Source organism: Zophobas morio, unplaced genomic scaffold (assembly GCF_036711695.1).
Source record: "Zophobas morio isolate AGI-343-1 ecotype UQ-CSIRO unplaced genomic scaffold, CSIRO_AGI_Zmor_V1 ptg000031l, whole genome shotgun sequence".
Classification (NCBI taxonomy): Eukaryota; Metazoa; Arthropoda; class Insecta; order Coleoptera; family Tenebrionidae; genus Zophobas; species Zophobas morio.
In genome coordinates this window covers 204,247-225,789 of record NW_026972136.1, presented here as the reverse complement: position 1 = coordinate 225,789, position 21,543 = coordinate 204,247, and the positions used below count along the sequence as shown (strand labels likewise).

General features: G+C 34.6%; 1 protein-coding gene across 1 annotated transcript in view; it reads left to right on the top strand.

Moving 5' to 3' along the window:
• Positions 1-9,997: 9,997 nt before the first annotated feature.
• The window catches only part of LOC135139490 (UNC93-like protein), a 34,128-nt gene continuing 22,582 nt past the window's right edge, over positions 9,998-21,543 (top strand). The window contains exon 1 of the mRNA XM_064069746.1: positions 9,998-10,453. The gene's annotated coding sequence lies outside the window, so the exon portion shown is untranslated. The remainder of the gene's footprint in view (positions 10,454-21,543) is intronic.

Below are 21,543 nucleotides of genomic sequence, written 5' to 3'. Positions count from 1 at the left end.
CGAGCGGTTTATCAAAAAACTTTTTGACAGGCTTTTTTATCCTTGGCGGGTCGCACAGTGTCAGTGTTTACGCGCCGAAAAGTGAGTTGTTGTCCAAATAAAGGATTATGTCACCGGGATAATAATGGTAAGTGCCAATATAACTTATTTTCCCGAAGACTGTTTGTCGTGCTAATCCTGTTTTCAGCGCGTGTTTTGCAAACAGTGCGTGTCGTCGCTCAAACAACACAATTCATTTTTATAGTTGAAAGTGTTGTCAATAACGTGACAAATATTTTCCGAGCTTCAATTTGTTGATAAATACGGTGGACATCAGATTCTTTTAAGGCTTTTATTGCAGGGTTTTAGTGCAATCTTTTGAAAGCAGTAAAAATATCAGCCAGACTTAAAATTGATTCGAGATTACTCCAAGTCGGCTTAAAAAATGTTCTTCGCTCTTTTGTGACACAGGAATGCTAATCTTGGCAAATGCACCGCCTGACATTGATTGATGAAAAAATCGATTGTCTGCTAAAAATAAAGAAAAGTTTACGCTGAAACTAATTTTCGACATAATTACCCCTGCACAATTTGCATTTACGAACTAGTGATCGAGTGCATATTTTTAAGATTTGTGTAACGGTTTGTCACTCATTGAGCCTCCATATTAAAAGCATTATCGATTAAATCGCAATCTGTCGAGAGAAATATCCGCGAGGATTACCTTCCATTTCTATATTTTTACATGAAGAGTGATAATCGCTGCTAATACTTTAAATCTACACATCACCTGTTTTATCAATTATTAATTGCGGGCCATATTGTGCAAATAAGGTAATATTCTTATTGTTTGCCTATGGTTTTCGAGAGTTCTAATTCCAGAAGGTATATTGTTTTGTGACGTCATAACAATTTTTTAATTGCTTTTTGTGCACGCTGTCACCAGTTATCAGAGCTAGACACGATTATACGTTTAGGATGAAATAGTTTCAAACAGATTAGCATCCGATAATTTCGAGCTATTTCGGGTACAGTTTTATCTGCGGTTTAGCATGGAGCGCCGTTTTGATCTATGGGGATTTTGTTGCGTTTCTAATAAAACTGTTTATCCGGTTATAATAAAACGACGAAAACAATCAAGAACTGAGAAATATTTTAAAGGATAATTTAATGGAAATAATAAAAACATAGAAAGTATAATATACTGCGTTCATATAATTTTCTTAATAGTGACATTTGCGAAACGAGTCGAGTGATTTAAGAAATGAAACATCAGAGAAAGTTAAATGGATGATAAAGAAAAATTAATGCTAGTTTCAAATACCTGCAGATTACACATATCAGTGTATGAATTAAGAGACAATATGAAGGTAATTACAAGCATTAAATATTAACTTTTTCAGATAAAACTTGCATTGTGTTTGTTCTTTATATCGTCGCAGTTATGAATACTTAAATAACGCAATTAAAATGATCGGATGTGTGATAAGAACAAGTATTGATTTGTATTGTTATAGCAACGTGTGTTATTTTGCTATTAACTTCACATGGAAATGATTTCATCATCGGCAGTTTATTGTAAAATTGTTTGTGTATATACATGAAAATATTGAAGAATTTTTTAATTAACGATGAGTCATTTCTAAAATATGTGGTGTATTTTGCTTGTTTTCTTGGCGATTGTGTTAGACAGATAATTTTCAAAATGGTTAAACAAAACAACAATTTCTGCACCCATCTTCTCCACAAAATTGATTACGTCACCGGCGTTAGAAATATTATTAAATTCATATACGCAATGCGGAATTTATGTGGCGCTTTTTTCAAAATATTTATATTATGGTAATAATTTAGAAAATTCTGAGAAATTTAATAAATATTTGTTGCCGAAGTCATCCATAAATATAAATGATAGCCACTTCAAAATATGCAAAACTTGCACAGAAACCAGTATTTGATATTACAGAAGGTATTGATTGTTAAATATCCAACACAGAAACAGAACTCTTTCGCGAGAATAATAATAAGATACGATTTCTAGGAATATTCACAAAACGTGTCAGTATTTGAATTGAATGTAAAGTTTTCGAGCTTTTTTTTTGAAATATCAAAATGTAAAAAGCATCTATGAAGTCGTGGATTGAAAATGTTTCCTGCAAAATTACCACTTACCTAAAAAAAAACATCACACATTGTCAATAGGACATCAAATATATAATCAATTTAGAGTTCATGTTTTACTTTAAAAATTTTAGTGCCACCACTTGTTAAAATTTAAAATTCTGAAATGACGTCATCAAGTTTTTGTAGAGGATAAACATAAATTTTGGTTTTGGTAAGCGATTTACCATGCTTATGACAACCTTAAAGCATTTATTAATATTTCAAAGCAGTAAGGTAAAAAGTAATCTGATTCATAAAACACAAGTATGTTAATTTAAACTACTTACATAGAATTTACGAAAGGTTGAAATGATGTAATTAAATTATTGGTTAGCATTTTACCATCTACACGATGTTCCTAAAACATATACATAAAAAATTTCGCAATAATCAGTCCAATAGTCTAGGAGATTATCTAATAAAACACCAACAGATAACAAACGGACGGAAAAAGGAGACCTACTTTTTCGTACTCTACTGAACCCTCGAGTTTTTTTTTTAGTAACTATTATATATCCAATCTTGTACTTATTTGAAAATTGGGTTAATACTGATTTTTTAAAGGGTAAAGGTTTTAATCGCTTATCATCCAAGGGGGACAAATGACATAACAATCTTAGTAAGGTACGAATAAATTACTGCCTTGATTGTAACTCTAGTAAGTAACCCTAAAAAGAGGCTTTCAAAAATTTGGGACAATAAAAGTCTGTTTTCTTTTACAAGTTTTATTCTTTAAAACACAACATGTAGTATTTTTATTGAAATTATAATGATAACGATGCTTTATTTTTCCAACAAGATGACCCTAATATCCGAAAAACATAAAAAATGTTATAAAAAAAGAAATACAAAAAGAAACATATTTCAAATTAATATAATAGAACAATCAAACAAAAAAAAAAAAAAACTATCAAAAACAAATCTACATTACTGCAGTGCAAATTTTAATTTTTACATTCCATATTAATTGGCGATTTTGTGAACGCAGTAGTCCTTGGCTTGTCTAAATAAAAGATTTGCGGATGCCTTGAATTAAGTCTAATAACGTTTATGTTTATTTTCATTAGTGATTTTGGACCGTCTATAAAATTATGTAAGAGATCGCATAAAAATTTAACATTGAGAACTGTATGTCGATTTTCCAAGGATAAATACTGAAATTCCCGTACTTTCATAAACTCAAAGTTTTTCTGAAACTATTTAGGTAATTTTTTTATCTAAACAAGGTCATTCTTAAAAATACCACGCCGAGAAAGAATAAGTGCAGTCACAAAACAAAGAGTTCTCTCAAGATACATTTCGATAGAAAAATTATAACAGGACGCACAAATTAACTTACTTGTAGTTTGATTTTTCAATTTTGAGTTTATACAACTGAAAAATACAAAAAGGCAATACCGTTAGAGATCTTCAGCCCAGGAATTTCTTTGATTAACAGTTACATCCACTTTTTAGAGTATTAAATCTTGACCTGACCTGCTAAATTTCCAAAAAATATTTTTTCTCCACATATGAAAACACCTCTCCTTTTTAGGTTCGTAAACTCTCGCTTAGCATGACCCTCTTTTCGACAGTAATTACTAATTATATGATACAGCATGTCGAAGTGAACACGCATAATGTCCCTTATTGCTACACTTGAAACGTACCAATTATTTTGCCATTGCCCCATTTTGTACCAGCTTTTGGTTTATTTCTCGTCTACTTCTTCAACCATATACTTTTTCCCTGTCATTAAAATTTTCATCTCTAGCTTTAAATTGTCATTGAGTCAAAATAGGAGTTGGAAATTCCAAATAAAGTTCCACGAGGCGAATTAGCAAACTAAATTCAACCACACATTGTATTCGGAAAACGTTTCTGGAAAAGTAATTAAACATTTTTTGTATGGTATCCACTGAACATAATTGGTTTGGATACAGCCTCAAACAATTTTGTATAAAAACGTTTTAGAAATCTTTCTTACGGCGTCAATCGTTCGTGTTCTGTGAAATGGTGGAAAGATTTTGGAAAAAGGCTGTGGAAGAATTCACTTTCGATATTTGAAGATGAGAGGAACTTTCAGAAATGGCTGTATTTTTTCAGAAATTAATTTTGACATAGGTAGTTTGAATAGAAGATGAATACAAGTTACGCAGCTATATATTTTTTTAATTTTACGTCATATCCATAAATAATATTTGATAATAAACGCAATAACATGCCACAGACGCAAAATGTGCCTTTTATGGTTTTGTAAAGCGACTGCATTACGAATCACAGTTAATTGCCTCCAACAATTAACAATTACTCAGTTTCCAAAACAAATTAAAATAATTATATAATCTACCTATCTGCTTGTACAAACACATATTCTTGTATAATACTGAAATAACTACAACACAACATGTATTTTTCGATTAATTTGAATACTAATTTACCTCGAACCTGTTTGGCAGTTTTTTGCAAAAATTCCACAAATCCACGAGCTAAAACGCCAAACAACAATGAAAACAACACCTAATTATTTTTTCGAGAACTAGTTTTCTGCGTCTTATTTTATTAAAATGAGACAGAAAAAGATCTTCTTTACCAATTCAGTTTTTAACTACGCACGCAATCGAAGAAACCAAAAAAACGTACTTTGAATAAATTCATTTGAATCGCATCGATCATTATTGGGACGGCTGTGAACCAGCTTCTCCACCTGATGTTTTTAATGAGAGTCGTTCTGTTATCATTAGATGTCAATTTACACACAATTAGTTTCCCATCAGAAGCTGAGACCACATGAGTCGCCGCTAACGTAACAGTAAACTTCTGTGAAACCTCAACTTATCGGTGTTACGCGATATAGAAGCATTTTTACAATGTTGATTCGTCCGCATAGCTTTTCACTTACGAGTTATCATATAGATAGATAATGAAGAAAAATGAATTGTTAAACCAATAAGAATGAATAAAATGAAATAAATTGACGAGTGCGTCAGGTACTTTGAGGGATTTCCGGGGAACTCCGGCCTATGGATAATTGTGACAGTTACATATCCATTAGCTAAGTATATTTTAATTTGACTGCGGTTTCAAATATTTAAATATTTTAAGCAAATATTGAACTCGACGTTATCTAACATAACAAAATATGAAATAAAGATTAAGACTTCAACACGCATAGACATGAAGGCATGAACGATTCACTGTTTTAAGCAACTGTCTTTCAGAACAAATCTGAACAAACAGACAGACAAACGGAAACGAAAGAAGCATCGAATTTTGGCCAGTTTCAACTATTTCAAATATCCAGAGCAAGACTAAGTGTTTGAGATAGTAAATTTTAATACAATTTATAATTACATTACCCAGAACTAATGATTGCTTTTTGGTGTTTTCGCGAAAGTGATAATTAGAAGAAAGTTGTTTATTTTCCTTCTTCACATCTCGACTTGCAACATCGCGAAAAATATGTTTTTCGAATTCCACACTTTGAATAGTCATCATGTGATGTGCAAGGTATTAATGCAACGTTCAACAATGCATTGGAGTAGCCTTCAGTCACAGCATTTCACAGAAATCGTTTTTAAAGCAGCTATAATTTATTCCACAACGAACGATATCTTAATTAAAAGAGTGATTAAACTATTCAGCGTTCACTTTCTTAATCACAAGAATTTCACTAACGCGAATGGAAGCTCAGTTGAAATTCATGTTAACTTGTCGATTTACCACCGACTGCTGGGTGTGATGACTTCTCGAAATTGCGATTGTGTTGAATGTGTAGATAAATTTACATTATCTGCAACAGGTTATTGTTAACGATAAAACGACTTTCATATTTCTTGTCCTTTTTTTTTTGTTATCGCTTCAGAGATGTCGTAGATTATACATGATGGTGATACCAAGCACACGATTCTGTGAAATTAACTGGTTATAAAAAATTTGGCCAATCCGCAAGGATCAAAGGAACAGATTAATGATATCGCATATTCCGATAATAAATAGATTTAGATTTGCCTGCTTAATAAGTTAATGATTAACAAAAGCAATCCATCGTGGTTGTAATTCTTTATGCAATATTTGACAGCAGAGTTATTCACACAGGTGTGCGTTTTTGAAACATTGAAACGAAAAATGTCCTTTTGTTTGATACACCTCCAGTTTTGGGCAGTACGAACACGTTCTGATGATTTTCTAACAATTTTATCACTGCTGACGTTCCATCTAGACAGATTAGTTATTAATCGCCACTATTAGTAGATTATTTTGCAGCATTGTTTTATGTAAAATAATCGCAGAAAGTCAGATTATATAGATTTTATAGTAAAAATCAAAAATTAAACTGGATTAGCAAGTATTTTGCGTTTATGACATGGAGTTCGCTCTATGTTGATGGTTAGCGATTAATGTAAAAAATTGCACCAACACTATTATTTGACAAGGAATTGTTTGCGTTAACAATAGCCGAAAAAATGATAATGCACCCACGCTAGTTGCTGTCGGCTGAGAAAATTCTAGAATTCTGCGTGCTAGAAATAGCATGCCTAATTTCATTTTCATTCATGAATGAGATTAGTAGCAATAATCTGTAAAAACGACTTTATGACACATTTGGTATTTTATCAGCTACTTTGTGTGAATCATAGCCGAGAAGTGATGCGATACTATAATAGCTTTCGTGTAGGTAGTAGAAACAACAATAGTTTTTAAGTAAACAAAACACTGACCAGCAGTAATATCAAACTGTTAAAAAGTAATTGCGTTTGCTTTTCTTAGTATTGTTACAATCGTCAATCAATTTCGGTGAACTTTTATCTAAAAACACCACTCTGTTAACACATACAGAAAAATAACACAAGGTAACAACATTGAACTTGTTTTCCTGACATGAACGAAATACAGTATTTTTTACTTAAAACACGTGTGCTGATGGGAAAAAAGATTAAAAACTTTCCAGTACGTCGCTGTTTTTTGTTTGGCGTTTGGTCGTTTGAGGCAGTTATCAAGCACTTGTTCTGATAAACGTGTTGCAACAAAAATATAAAATAACAACAGCATTAAATAATTGTGTTCTTTCTACCTGCTAAAATATTAAAGTTAGTAGACGTACAAACCAGCGACCTTTTAGACTACAGAGTTCTTTTATTTAAAATTATAATTATTGACTTTGAATTGTTAAATTCTCTACACCATAAATTTTAACTAAATTTTCTACGTTGTGTTCAGATTTAGTGTAAATTTAGTATGTGAATGTCACTGACGGGTCTTCATTATATTTGCTCGGCATTTCGTAGTATATAAAGTACGAAAATATCGATTTCTAATTCCGTCTGTTTGAACTACTATGTCAAAGTTTTCTGAAAAAGTGTAAAGGCCAGCAACCAGGAGTCGTTCGGCAAGCTTCGGAAGGTGTGAGTTGTTCGGGATTCTTGGACAAACGCCAGAATTAGTTCCGAAGGTGTTGAAAAGTCGCTATGCATTTGTGGTTCCCCGAAAATTCTCTAACGAGACGAAGATTCCCGAGCGACTCCCTGAAGGTTGCGGCAGGTTTCCGGTACATGTTGAAAACTATATATAAAATATAAATATCTGAGATTTTTTTTATGTAAAGGATTAAGACAGGTATGACCATTGAGCCCCTGCCTACTTTCTGCTTGTCTGAATAATATAAATACCCAAAAAAAGAACGTTTTTTGTCCAAACAAACTCACGAACTACCAGTCAAAAATATATAGACAGCGAATAAATGATGACGCAAATTTTAAAAGAAAGGAACACAAAAGTAGATTAAGAACAAATAGAAAAACACCAAAATGTTAAACAAGAAAGCAAATCAAAGAACAAAATTTTCAGCCATTCTAAGCAAAATAGCGTAAAATTTGCAGAAAAATCAACAGAGTGACCAATGTGTAAAATTTTACAAAAATCGTAAAATAATTAACAAAAAAAATTAGCACAATCCAAAATTCCACTCTTTTGAAAAACTATAAAATTTGATTTTGCGATTTTTTTTGCGATAACCTCTAAGTAAAACAATTTGAATGCATTGATAAACCACAAGAATAAACTCAAAATGTTTTACACGTTTTAGAAGAGAAGTTTCGGAGAAAGTTTGGCGATAACGTCATCAATTTGAGGGAGAGAGGAGACAAAGTTTCATTACTATTTACTGTAATTACGAACCATTCGGGTTTCCGCTTCCAAAGCTAAATTGTAAAATGTTAAGATTTTTTTCCCATTATTTGAATATCAAGGGAGAAAATTCAACACGGATTCATAGATCACAAGTGCAAGAATATCTTAGTTTATAAAATTTAAACAACACTAACTCAGCAGGAAGAGGACGTCATTATTTCATTATCACCTATTTCGCAAAATTTTCTGGTGACGTCATTAATATTTTATGAGGGGATGACGGAAACGGGGAACCTATTGTTTTGTACGCTCCGAAAATAAAAATAAGGGTAGATAAAGAATGGCGAGAAAGGAAGTTACTCTGGTGAAAGTACGCCAAACTTTTTTTGACTTTTGTCCACACGAAACTAAACGAAAGATTATAACACAGTTTTTGACGCATGCCTTTGACATTTACAAGAAAGGAGAGAAAGGATCAAATAATTTAATTATAGTGCAGCATATCATAAAAAATATTTAACGAAATCGTAAAAACCGAAAAGAAATTTGATGCTGTTAAAATCAAAGAAAATGATCATGTTTTCTCCTCAGTTCACAGGTTGTATAATACGAAAATGTACGTTTCCCGTTTCTATGTGTCTGTCGTTCCGTCTGTTGACGATTTGTTAAACTAACAGTCTTCGAAATTAACTATTAATGACTGAAGCAAATTTTTTGAGTTGGCAATTTTGCATTATTGGCAGCATGTCAGTCCACGTTGTCAATTTTGACATGAACGCGCCTAAAAACCAATGAGAAGATGGTAGCTACTGAATTGGCGCTCAAAATTTCAAATTAAATCAGGTATGCCATCATAAAATTTTAAATTTGTTGCCAAACTGACAAAAAAAATAAACATGAACAGTCACCCATTATTTTAAAATTTTAAGTGTACTTTACGATAATCGCGTTGATGGTAGACCATGAACCAAAATTTGTCTATTCCTCCCTGCAAAAAATTGATGACGTCTTCCATGAAAAAAATGTAGTTTCATGGTCCATCACCATTAGTTGTTGTACCAAATAAATTTAGCAACAATATCTAAAACGTCACGAAATATCCACAACACTGTAATACCAAGTCGCCTGATATAGCGATCAATTCGAGTCATAGATGTTTTGCGACCAACGGTTGCCAGTCAAAGTGTCTTCACTATCTTAACTGCTCAACTTCTTAGAAACATTAAACTTTGATTGTCTAGAGCACTTAGAAAGTCGACGATGTTTAGTTAAGACCACTTTCTTCAAAACCACCCTTTATTTATTTACAACCTGATCATTTACTTACAGTCAACTAGATAAATTCGTCCTAAACCAGAGACTAATCGAGCAGTAAATGAGTGAAACATTTTACCATTTTATAGCTCGGATATTAAGATTAACTATATTTCTGTCGCTGTAAATCATGTTAATGGTGCAATATTTCAGGATATTAGGCGTCAAGCAGGAAAAAATCAATCGTGTTGAAGCGCTCGTAAGTCGGGGCTTTATTTTCACGTTTCAAAAAAAAAAAAAAAAGTCGAACCGAACCTGACCGACCATCCCGTGCCCAAAACCCCAAAAACCCATTTTCTCAGCTCATGCGTGCTGGCAAATCTGCCCATGGAAATCGTTTTTCCTCCCATCCCCCCTTTTCTCTCGCAGCAGCACTTCTCGGTGCCGAACCCGGCGGACAATAGAGCCAACATCACAATAGTGTTCTTATCTCCGAAGGCGGTCCGCGTAAGGATCTCCGAACTCGCTCCTGCACCTATCAGACGTCACCTCCAGCAGCTTCCAGCCGGCACGTGAACCATCTCCGTAAAAGCTGGTCCTGGGGGAAAGGTGTCGCAGTTCCAAGTCCGGTCGGTGAGCCAGTACACACCTAGCTCTTGTTCGCGGTGCATGTGGCGGCGGTAACGCGAAGCTAACCAGTTCCAACCGGCTCTCCAGCGACATATTGGAACCGATTTCCCCGCGAGAACGACCAGCTCCAAAACTGGGGCGCATCCACACGAGAGCCTTTAACATAAGTGTGTGTGATTTTTCCGCGGTGGTTTGCAGAGACCTCGACGAGCCGAAGCGCACCAGGAGCTCTCCGGGACGGCGCCGGACACTCCGGGACTTGGATCACCCTAGCGAACTGCTGCGCCGCGACGGCGGTTGATTTTCTTCAGAACTTCGAGTAAGTCTTAGAAATTCGGAAAATTCGGGGGTTGTTGAGGGATTTTGCGAAAAAACGGTTTTGAAAAAAAAAATCAACGAGTGAGTGGCCGCTAAAAGTGAGTAATTCTTGTTGCAATATTTTCGAAATAATTAAAGCCCGATCGTTAATTTCAATTATGATTTACGGGAAATCTCAGCTTTCTAAACGACAAAGTAGTGTTGGGTTAATAGTGCTGATTGTGCAGTAACTGATTGTCGACGATTTCGTTCTGAGAATTTTATCAAAAAAAAAAAATTCAATACTCAAAATTTTCGCTCGACGTAGTACTTTCGCGAATTAAAATTTTAAAGTTTAGTTTTTAAATTTTTCATGGTTTTCAGTTATTGTGACTAAATTTTTAAAGCAATTTTATGATTTGTAACTAGAATAATTCAATAAACGGTAAATCAATTTAAAAACCGAAATTCTACAGCAACATCGTTTTGTTCTTATTTTTAAGTGTCATTTTTGAAAAAAAGAAAAAATTGATAAACTTAAATATATATTTATGTGGATATGTTAAAATCGTCGATAATTTTGAATCTTTCTCGCATCGGTTGTCCGTTTATAATACTGCGGCTTAAAATACCAAATCACTTAGTACAGTTCAGTTTATTGTATTACTGATAACTGGCTGATTTCAAATTGAAAAAAAATCCTTTAATCTTTTAAATCTCTTTGTAATAAGGAAAATAATGTTCGCGGTTTTGACGTCTAAATGGATTTAAATTCTTTCTTAGTAGCTGATTTTTAATTCTGATTATTTATAAATTTCGTACTAAATAAAGTAACTAATTTGATGTAACATGATTTCAAAACAGCGAACATGATTTAAAAAAAAAAATCTGAATATGAATATTGTGGCTTTATTTTGAATATCTCCAGTTCCAAAAAGCGCAGTAAACCAAACAATTTTTTTTGAAAATCTTGGAAATTTAGCAAACTTAATCAGCTGACCGTCTAAAACTTTTGATTTTGAAACTCAAAAAATCGATTTCTAAAAATAACAGACTTGTCGAAAACTCAATAAAGGTGAAAAGCCGCTAATCGCAGAAATCGTTGAAGATTGCAAAATTACACAGATCAGGATTTTTAATGAGATAACATCATTTTATCAGAATCTCATCTAGAAAAATAAATGTTTTTGATCAATGTGTTCTACTTTCGGAAAAATTGTGGCAGGAGAGAAATATCTTAGATTTTTATACTTTTTGGAAAACTGAATTTGCCAAGAAATATTTTAGTTTAAATATTTTTGTCAAACTTAATTCTAAAATTCTTCAGAGCCTTGGGCGAAAATTCTTTTAACTCTCGAAAATGGGGGCATCTGGTCAATGTTTAACATGTGCTTTTTCTAGAATTCACTGTATGAAATTTCAAGTTCATTACGAAGGACTTGAGAAGCCATTTTGACGCGATGTGCTAACCGCAACTTTTTATCAACGAAACAATGCCACTTTGAAAAAAGTCATAACCGATATATTTATCCCAAGCCATTGTATTTAAGAAACACAAGCAAAAATCTCGTGATTCGTCCAACTTAACGAAATAATCTCTAGGGGATTTACTTGTAAGCAGACAAAAATAAATACAAATCAAAATCGATCTAATAACCCTGGCAAATCGATCTAATAACCCTGGCACTTTCAACGAGACAATAATAATTATTACCGAAAGAAGTTCTAAAACCCACCCACACTCATAAACTATCAGAAAATCGCCTACTGTCAAACACAAAACCCAAGATCAAGTTCAGCCTAATCCGTCATAGATCACTTCAGTCTCGCTAACAATAGGTCATTAAAAATCTAAAAATTGTTCCGATAACCCACAGATTTAACCTTCACTCTACAAACACGTCAATTTCTCCATTCCGTCTCTATTATCCTCTCCCAGAGACATGAACGCCCGACCAGAAAATAGGCCTTCCTTCTTACAGCCGCTCGCCGGCGAATTCTAGAAAGCGCTATTTTAAGATTTCGCAATAAGGATAAGTACTTATTACCCGCTTAGGTAAAAGTTGCTCGGCTATTTATACATTTCCACGGCAGTTTAACCGACTGGTTTGCGAGCAAAAATACCCGCAGAAAAGTTCGTTTGACATAGTCCCTTGCCCACAATCACCGGAGTCATTGAACACGCCTGACATTGCTCATTTAGCAACATCGCGAGAATTTTGCCGTACGGTTGTAACCTTAAGCGATTTTGTGCAAAAATTAATTAATCAAGGCCGACGCTCGAATGGGTTTAATCGGCGTTTTGTATGCGGCTCGCACAAGCCGCGATCGCCGGTAGTTAATTGGTTTTTATTGTTATTGGTTGATAACGAGTTTAAAGCAGGATTTAGATCAATCTTGAAGTGGCAGATTTAATCCGGGACGGATGACGTCCTAATTGTTTACCGGATTGATAAAGGCCGGGCGCACAGGAAACGGTACTTAAAAAAATTCCGCGGTTATAAATAGATTCGCTGCAAGTATCGTCCCAATAAACAAACACTATTTTAAAAATAACGAGTGTCATTAGTCAGCAGTGACTTAATCGCATTGTTACAGTTCTGATAATTGTCTCAAATATGGGTTCTGGTTATTGCGGTGTCTAGGCGAAACAGCGGTCGAATGGAAATTTTTCAGGGGTTCGCCACTGAAGTGGAACGCAATTCGCGGATCTTTGAAGCATCACTCGATTTAAAATGGGCTACAAATAAATTTATATAAACCGAATAAAATATCTATCTTGATTTGATCCTGGCTGGTTTTAGAACTGTTGTCAACGTCTAACATTTATAGAAATCTCGCCTCTGACTGGTCGGTTCAAGGTCAGTATTGAGCAACAGTCACTATGATGTCCTAGTTGTCTTCTGACAGTGTCACAGCTCTACCAATTATTTTTTATTAAAAAGTTGCCACTGAATATTTCGAAAAAATTTAACAATGCTTTCTTAAATAAATTTTAATATCGTTATCCAAGTTATCCAACTTATAGCGATCCAGAGATCAAAATTGAGAATTGATTAAATTCAAATTGTGAAGTGAGATTGGCGTTCCAAGAAAAATATACCACTGGAGTTTTCTGGGGTCCGTTCTGAGTCTGCCACTTTTCCAAGCTAAATAAATGACTTATTTCAGTATTAAAGCGAAGTACGAAAGCGGGTGTAATAATTGTGTGTTTTTGTTAACAATGCTTTTTAAGTAGATTTTTATAAAAATTCCCGAAAATTTAATAACAAATTGCTTTTTAATGTCACTTTATCAGGTTAAAAATAGACAAATTACAGGAGGGTGCAAACACTTAAATCAGGTGTTGATAGTCGGACATTGACAAATGAAACATTCATGAGCTATCAAACTGATTTGATTTGAATTTAATTCCTTACTTAGTGAATTATTTAAGAAATTTTTGCGAAGATAATGTGGATAATGAGTTCGACAAACGAACTTTGATTTATTTATCACATAGCTGCCAAGACTTCGTGGATAAATTTAAAATTGCTCATTTAGCACTATCTTGAATCCCAAGCGGTACGAACCCACTCGTAATATTCACACATTTTTCATTCTTAAACACTACAACAATACACTAGTGAAAACAAATTTTATGCAAATAAAACAACTTTCAGTTTATCTACGGTGTAAATTGGTTATTGTTGTTAATGAAATTATTAATGACTACTCATTTTTCGGTTTTGTGGGTTCTGCAATGGCTACATAACTAATACGTATCTTTCATTTTTAAAAGTAGTTAAAATAAGCTCGAGGAACAAATAAATGTTTGATTTTTAACAGTAATTGAAATAATCTCGTGAACTAATACATGTTTCGTTTTTAGCAGCAGTTGAAATAATTTTGGGGGTTAATACATGTTACATTTTTCGAAGTAGCGTAATAAAAATAGCTTTGCTTGTTGAAATAATCTCGGGATCCCAAGCGTGTTTCATTTTAGAAGTAGTTAAAATAATCTCAGGAGACAAATACGTGTTTCATTTTTAGCAGTAGTTGAAACAATCTCAAAATTCGAACGTGTTTCATTTTTAAAAGTGGTTAAATAGTCATGTTTCGTTTTTAGCAGCACTTGAAATAATCTCGGGGACTAATGCATGCTTCATTTCTAGAAGTAGGGTAACAATAATAGCTTTGATCGCTAAAATAATGTCGGGATCAGACATGTGTCTCAATTTTAGAAGTAGTTAAAAAAATGTCAGGGGACAAATACATGTTTCATTTTTAGCAGCAGTTAAAACAATCTCTGAATCCGCAACGTGTTTAACAATCTCGGGGAACAAATGTATGTTTCGTTTTTAGCAGCAATTGAAATAATCTCGGGGGGTAATACAATAGGGTAATAAAAATAGCTTTGCTCGTTAAAGTAATTTCGGATTATGACATGTGTTTCATTTTTAGCAGTCGTTAAATACAATCTTAGGGGACAAATACATGTTTCAATTTTAGAAGCAAAGAAGTATTATAAAAGTGGTTGCGCTCATTGAAGTAATTTCGGGATCCCAAACGTCTTTGATTTTAGAAATAGTTAAGGGATAAAAATAAGCTGGAGATTCGCAACGTGTTTCATTTTTAGAAGTAGCTGAAATATTATTGGTGAACTTATAATAATGTAAGTTCTGAAAAATAACCTGTCATTTCCTGAATGCCAAAATATCAACCTAGCCAATCTTTAGAATTACAATTCTCTAGTACTATTTCGAATGTAAACAGTCGCCAATTCCTGAAGTGAAAGTGACTTAGCCACAGGTGCCGAAGCCATACATCATCACCACCATGAAAATTTATAGCCTCAACACCACGTAAACATCACCCAGCCGCACACCAACAAACACCAGAACAATGCAAAGTCAAAATCCTGAAACGAGTTCCGAAACGTCGCCTTTACCGCACACAGTCAATGCCTCTCCTTTACATATTCCGCACGATTTTAACATATTAACGTCTAGACATCTTCAGAACTGACCTCAGCTGGGACCGCGAGCTGCATAAAGATCGAGATTTTTCCAGCGATGTTATCTTTATTCAGCAGCGAACCGATCCGAGCAAATTGACTATAAATTCAGTTACATAATCTGTACACATTTCGCATGAGTTAGAGCCACCTTGACAAGGCATTGGAAAGCGCGGACTTTGAAAATGGCCACTTTCAAAACTGATCGGTATGTGATCAGGAAACAAATGGAGAAAGGAAAATTCCACTTGAATGGCAATAAATCGAAGGAAAATCGAGTTTCTTATCAGGCGAGTGGGCCGAGGTGGTCCGAGACGATGGCATTGTCAGTAATCGGTTTTAGATTTTTCGCTGCTCGAAGTAAACACTCGTAGCGATAAGGATCGCGGTTAAAAATAGGAAATATCTTTTCGTTGCGAAAGTGCTTTCCAAAAATAGAAGATCCATTGAGAGCTCGCTCAATCAAAGCGTCACATCTGATTTATTCCCAAATCATTCATCAGGTGGATTTTTTTGCTGCGGTAATGCGGTTGATCAAACTTGTTAAACAAGCCATAATAATAGTTTGCGGTGTTCACCGTTTCTATTAATTTGTGGAGGTTATAATCGGAACTCTATTGTGCGCTATCCTGATTCCGTTTATGGCGATTCGGACGCTTCCTGTTGGAAAACTTCCGTTTTGGCTTTCAGAGAAAATTAGGAAAAGCGAGGACAAAGTCCGACCGCTGGATTTTTCACCTTTCGTCGCCGACTATACAAATTCTGATCAAATTTATATTCACTCGTCGCCTTTTTAAATGATAATATACCACGCGGATTTTTCCGGATAAAACCATTTCAACGTTGATTGTTTCTTAAATAACCGGAACGCCTTGATTTCATGATCGTCTTTAAATTCCTACGCCAACGAAAGCATTCGAAAAATGTGGAAATGAAAGTCATCATTTTCATGTTTCAGTTTTCGTATTTAGTTTTTTATTGTAGTTCATAAAAAACACATTTCGGTGCGGTGTTGTCAAATTGATTAATTTATTTTTGATGTCCTTATATTCGCTGATCTAATCTTCTTGTATTATTGCACAATTTCTTATTAAAAATTAGATGCTGCGAACTCGTGAATTATGCAAAAATTTCGCCGAAAATTTGAAACATGTTTTGTGCACAAACAACAAACAAACTTAAAAGCAAAGAAATGTATGAATAATAAAGTGGTTACAATCAATTTTTGGAATCGATAGTGTTTAATTTGAAAACATTTTGAAGGCCGAACGGTTTTTAAATGTAGCATAGCAGAACTCGTGTCGCTAGATTATTGAATTTCAGAACTAGGGAGTGTTCATTTTTGAAAATAAGATAATAAAATTCAGGTTACTTGTCAACCTAATCTCGAGAGTCAACAAATTTTTTTGAACTGCCAGAATCTAGTTTTTAGAAGTGCTTGAAAGAATGTTTGGGGTCAGTAAGATTTTTATTTTTAGAAGTAGAATAATTAAAGTCGTTTCATTTATTGAAAAGATCATGGAGATTCCAATACTGATTCGTTTTTCAAAGTAGTTAAAATAATCTCGGGGGGAAAACAGATATTTTGTTTTTAGCAGTAGTTGAAGAAATCTCAGAGATCTGTTGCTGTATTTTTAGAAGTGGTTTAACATAAGTGATTTTTCTCGTTGAAACCATCTCGCGGACTACTGCGTGTTTCATTTTTAGAAGTATCTGAAATAATCTCTGAAATTTTAGAAGTAGAATATCACAGTTCTTGTCACTCTTTGAACCAATCTAGAGAGAAGATTCATATTTAACTTTTGTAGTAGAAACTTTCCGAAGTAGTATAATATTTCTATTGTGGTCCTTGTTGTGAGAAAAGTTCGTCATTTTCGAATGATAACTCAATATTTACTCACTGATTCCATTCTATTGTACTTCGTCTATGCTATGTCAATTGAGCAGAAAAACCAATACGATGAAATCGATTTATGTCCTGCATTATAACTCCATAAAAATCTTATCGAATTTTATTGACATCATGTTCGAATCTTGACTGTTGTACACTAGCGCTCCAAAAATACCAGACACCACTGCCTAATGTCAAAAAATTCGCTCTTCCTAATTATCTCACTGGCTTCCTTACCGACTAAGGCGAACCCGTGTGTTTATACCGCACATAACCTTTAATAATCTTAACTCAATATTTTCTTTGTTCATATCGTGCTGACCTTGTCGTCACGTCCTATCCCAACAACACTGTTTGCATACCCGGTCAACCACATTTCCAACTTTTGTAGATTCAAGTATCCATAAAATCACCACTAAACCCTCAATTGCAAATTAATTATCAATGACGTAATCTATACGGAACTCGACTCCATTTCACGTACAGAACAAGAATTTTGAGCCACACCTGTACAAATTTTTCACAAACTAGCCCTGCCAGTAAGCGCTGACGTCACCGCTCGGTATTGTTCCAGTCCAATAACAACAACAATTATCGACGAGAGCTCCCCGGAAAGAATTCAGTCGAAAAATGCCACCGGCTGCGCTAAGTAAATGTCAGATGTGGGTAATTATTATGATAGAAACAGAAGAGAGTTTGATTGGCTTACGCAACCTGATGGAGGCGCTTTCTTCGCTAAGTAAACAAAGAATGGGAGGTAAATCGGAACTGGCGGGGAACTGGTTTTGTCTAGTTTGAACTAGACCCGAGTTATGTAATGACTGCAAATCGCAAGTTGTGGCGGTGTAAAATGGGCTGTAGTGATGGACGCGTGTAAAATATGGTGTCAAATAGAAAACCGATGGTGTATACGTATAAAATTATTTTTCACTTTCGTCGAAACTTCCGCCTGTTATGTAATTGCCGTTTATTAGATAGCTGATTAATGAAATGTATAAAATGCTAATGTTGTTGGCTGAATACCAAAATAGAGCTAGTTGAAGTAGGTACTTTTATTAAAGAGAAATGAATGGGTTTATCTAAAAATAAACTCGTTGAGATTTTATCGTTATCAGATGGAATTTTTCGTGTATTGGGTGTTGATTGTGTAAAAATAACCCTTATTTGTGTTTTTGTTTTTTGTTTCGTCGTAGATTTTATGAATCAGAGACGATTGTAAATTTATTAACAAGCTACCGATTGATTTAAATTGTAACATTTCCATATTAATTTCGAGCTGACGTATTCAGAATGCGGCACATTAATAAGCACAATTTCCATGTAGAGTATGCGGCACATTTTAGATATACTGAAGATGACAACGTAAAGAACAACTTGCTCGAAACGCATTTGATCTTGAAAATTAAAACGTTATGATTCATTTTGTAAATCGAAGACCTGGAAGGTTCATATCACGGATGAATAAAATTATAGCTGTATTGACACAGAAAATGTATGTAACCTAAATTCCTCAGATGTAATTTCAAACTCAATCATTCAACAGTTTCGTCATCTTCAACCAGAAGAACAACGCGGCTATGAACGACACATAATTTCTTACCAGCTGACAAATGCCATTGTATTGTTGTTGAAAAAACAAGTGGTCAATTCGCTTGTTAACAGCAACCTTAGTCACTCCAATTACTGTTAGAACAAAGGTGCATGAAAGAGTTTTGCTTTTGTTACAAAAACAATGGTCTCAATGGTTGTACTCGTAGAGGAGAAGGTCCAAACATGGAGCCACAGGTCTATGTTGAGCTACCGCTAAAGCAGTGACCGGTTTTAAAATTGGTAAAATAATGACCAAGAGCCCCTAATCCACTTACTCCAGCGGGCAAGATCCTCCCCCCAGTTTAATTTCCTGATGGCCATTATCGCTCCACCCTCAGGAAGCCCGACTCCGCCGCAGCCGCCGTCCCCACGCCCTTCCATCAACGTAAATAAAGATTGCATGACGTCAAAGAAATGTCAAACACCGACCTAGCAACTAACAGTTAGAGAAAAGCTGTGAATAATTAATAGGCGATCACGTCCTTGAAGTGAACACGTGTATTTGCAACTATTTGTGTAAAATCGCAAGACCACGTTTCGGTTGTGCGTGCGAACGGCTTGACAGCACGTTTGACAGTCGAGGTGAATAAACTTGGTCAAAACAGTGGCCGATGTCATTTTCTATTGACAGCCTAGCACAGCGTGTAGCTTCGGGGTCCTTCGAATAATAATGTAAATTGGGAGCTAGCGATTCATTGAGCAATTTATTGCACGTTCGCTTAAAGTTCACGTTGGGCAACGGAGCAAAACTAATAAATATTTTCCAAAAATGGGGCTACGGCGATTTAGCGTTCTGCGTATGTGTATCATTAATTATCGATTTTACATTCGTGACCTTAGTGTATTCGTGAAAAAAACCATTAACATAAAGCATTAGTGGACCCGGATAATGAAGAGTATGTAGGTACACAACGAGACATTAAGTGGTTTTAAAACCGTAAAATGCATGATCGTTTTGTTCTTTGTGTTTATATTTTATGATCCGGTTATTGTTGAATGTTCTTCTCGATCCAACAAGGACTTTTAAATCATAGAGGTGCGTTTATTTATTTATAGGAAGATTTTGTGGTTTGAATATTGAAATCCAGCTACATTCTTCCATAAATTTTTGACACTTTTGCAGGGAATTTTTTTAACCACAACCGTAGTTTGTGTTTTGTAATTGTTTATTTTAGTGTGGTGGTGATATAGCTGATGTCACAAAAACAAACATGATGCTGTTATACTTTTTATGTGGCTTCACGTTACATCTCACAGTATGCATGGAAAATTTTAGCATATTATTCATTTTTTTTTTTCATTAAAAAAATAAAAAAAGAGATTTGCAAGTTTAATCACCTCAATAATGTATAATTTTTTAAACGTTTGTGCAGGCAAGGTAAGCAGCAAGTTTTTTTGCAAAATTACTTTCAATTTTGAAAATGACAGAAGGATGTTGTTACATCATACATCCCACATTATTTTCATTTTATTACAAAAAAATCCGCGTTGTTGATTGGGATTTATGCTACTAGTTTTTGTTTTCACAAAATAAATAACTGAGATTTTAAAAAAAGGTCAATAACATGACTTTGGGTTTCTCCTTTTTTTTGGTGCGTTTTTATCATGAGGTGATTTTTCAAAAGCACTTGTTTTTTTGTTTTTCAAATTTATTTCTTGCAAAAAAAAAATGTCATAAATCAGCGACAGCCACGTGTAAAAAACCTCAGCCCAAACGGTACCACCGCCTACCGCAAGAACTTATTGAAAAGCAAAACCGTTCCGATACAACAATACAGATAAATAAAATTACAGAAACGACCGAATTAAACTTGCAAATGCGCGTAGAAAGTATGACACAGACCTACTTAACGCCACCGAAAAAACATCGAATCTGTCTCGATAAGTCGCCGTTTCCGGAAAATTCGCCAAAAGTGCCGTCCGACTGCACCCACGTTTTTTATTTATGCAAATGGTTATTGGCAAACATTATTGTTGGCAATTTCAAGTACGCTATTCGGCACACACACGTAAAGCCCCACAAAGGTGCGGCCAAGTGGGGCAGTGTTGGTGGAAGGAAAGTAAATTCGCATGACGGCGACCAATTTCGGCTCGTAGATGATGCTGTTATTTAAATAATCTCCATAGGACAAGGTTCCGTTAAATTACGACATCGGGAGCAGAAAAACTCGGTCGAAAAAGTGCGAGCTTTTTCTCGTCGGACGGTTAATTGGAGAGCTTTTCGGAAAAAATCGGCGCTGGTGCATTTTTGGTGTGGACTAATTAGTAATTACGGAGGCTTCTGTAACTGGTTTTGACCATAATTTCGCGACGGGTTTTGCATACATTATCGATGAATTTTTAACGCGCAAACTTGTGTTTTCGCAGGAAGTGAATGCATAAGCGGTAGAAAATACCAGTGGCATTTGGGAATTCTCAGAATTTATGAAATGTGAAGTGTTTGTCGCCTTTTAAAGTATTTGTACAATTTTTAAATGAAGTTGCTGGCTGATGCATATCAAATTAACTATGCTGCCGTTGCTGCGAGTTAAGATATTATTTTTTGTGATATTCCGTGTGTCGATAAAAAAAGTGTGCAAGCTCGTAAACTCGCCACGAATGTGCAAATATTTGAACTCACTCTACCTTTTTTACT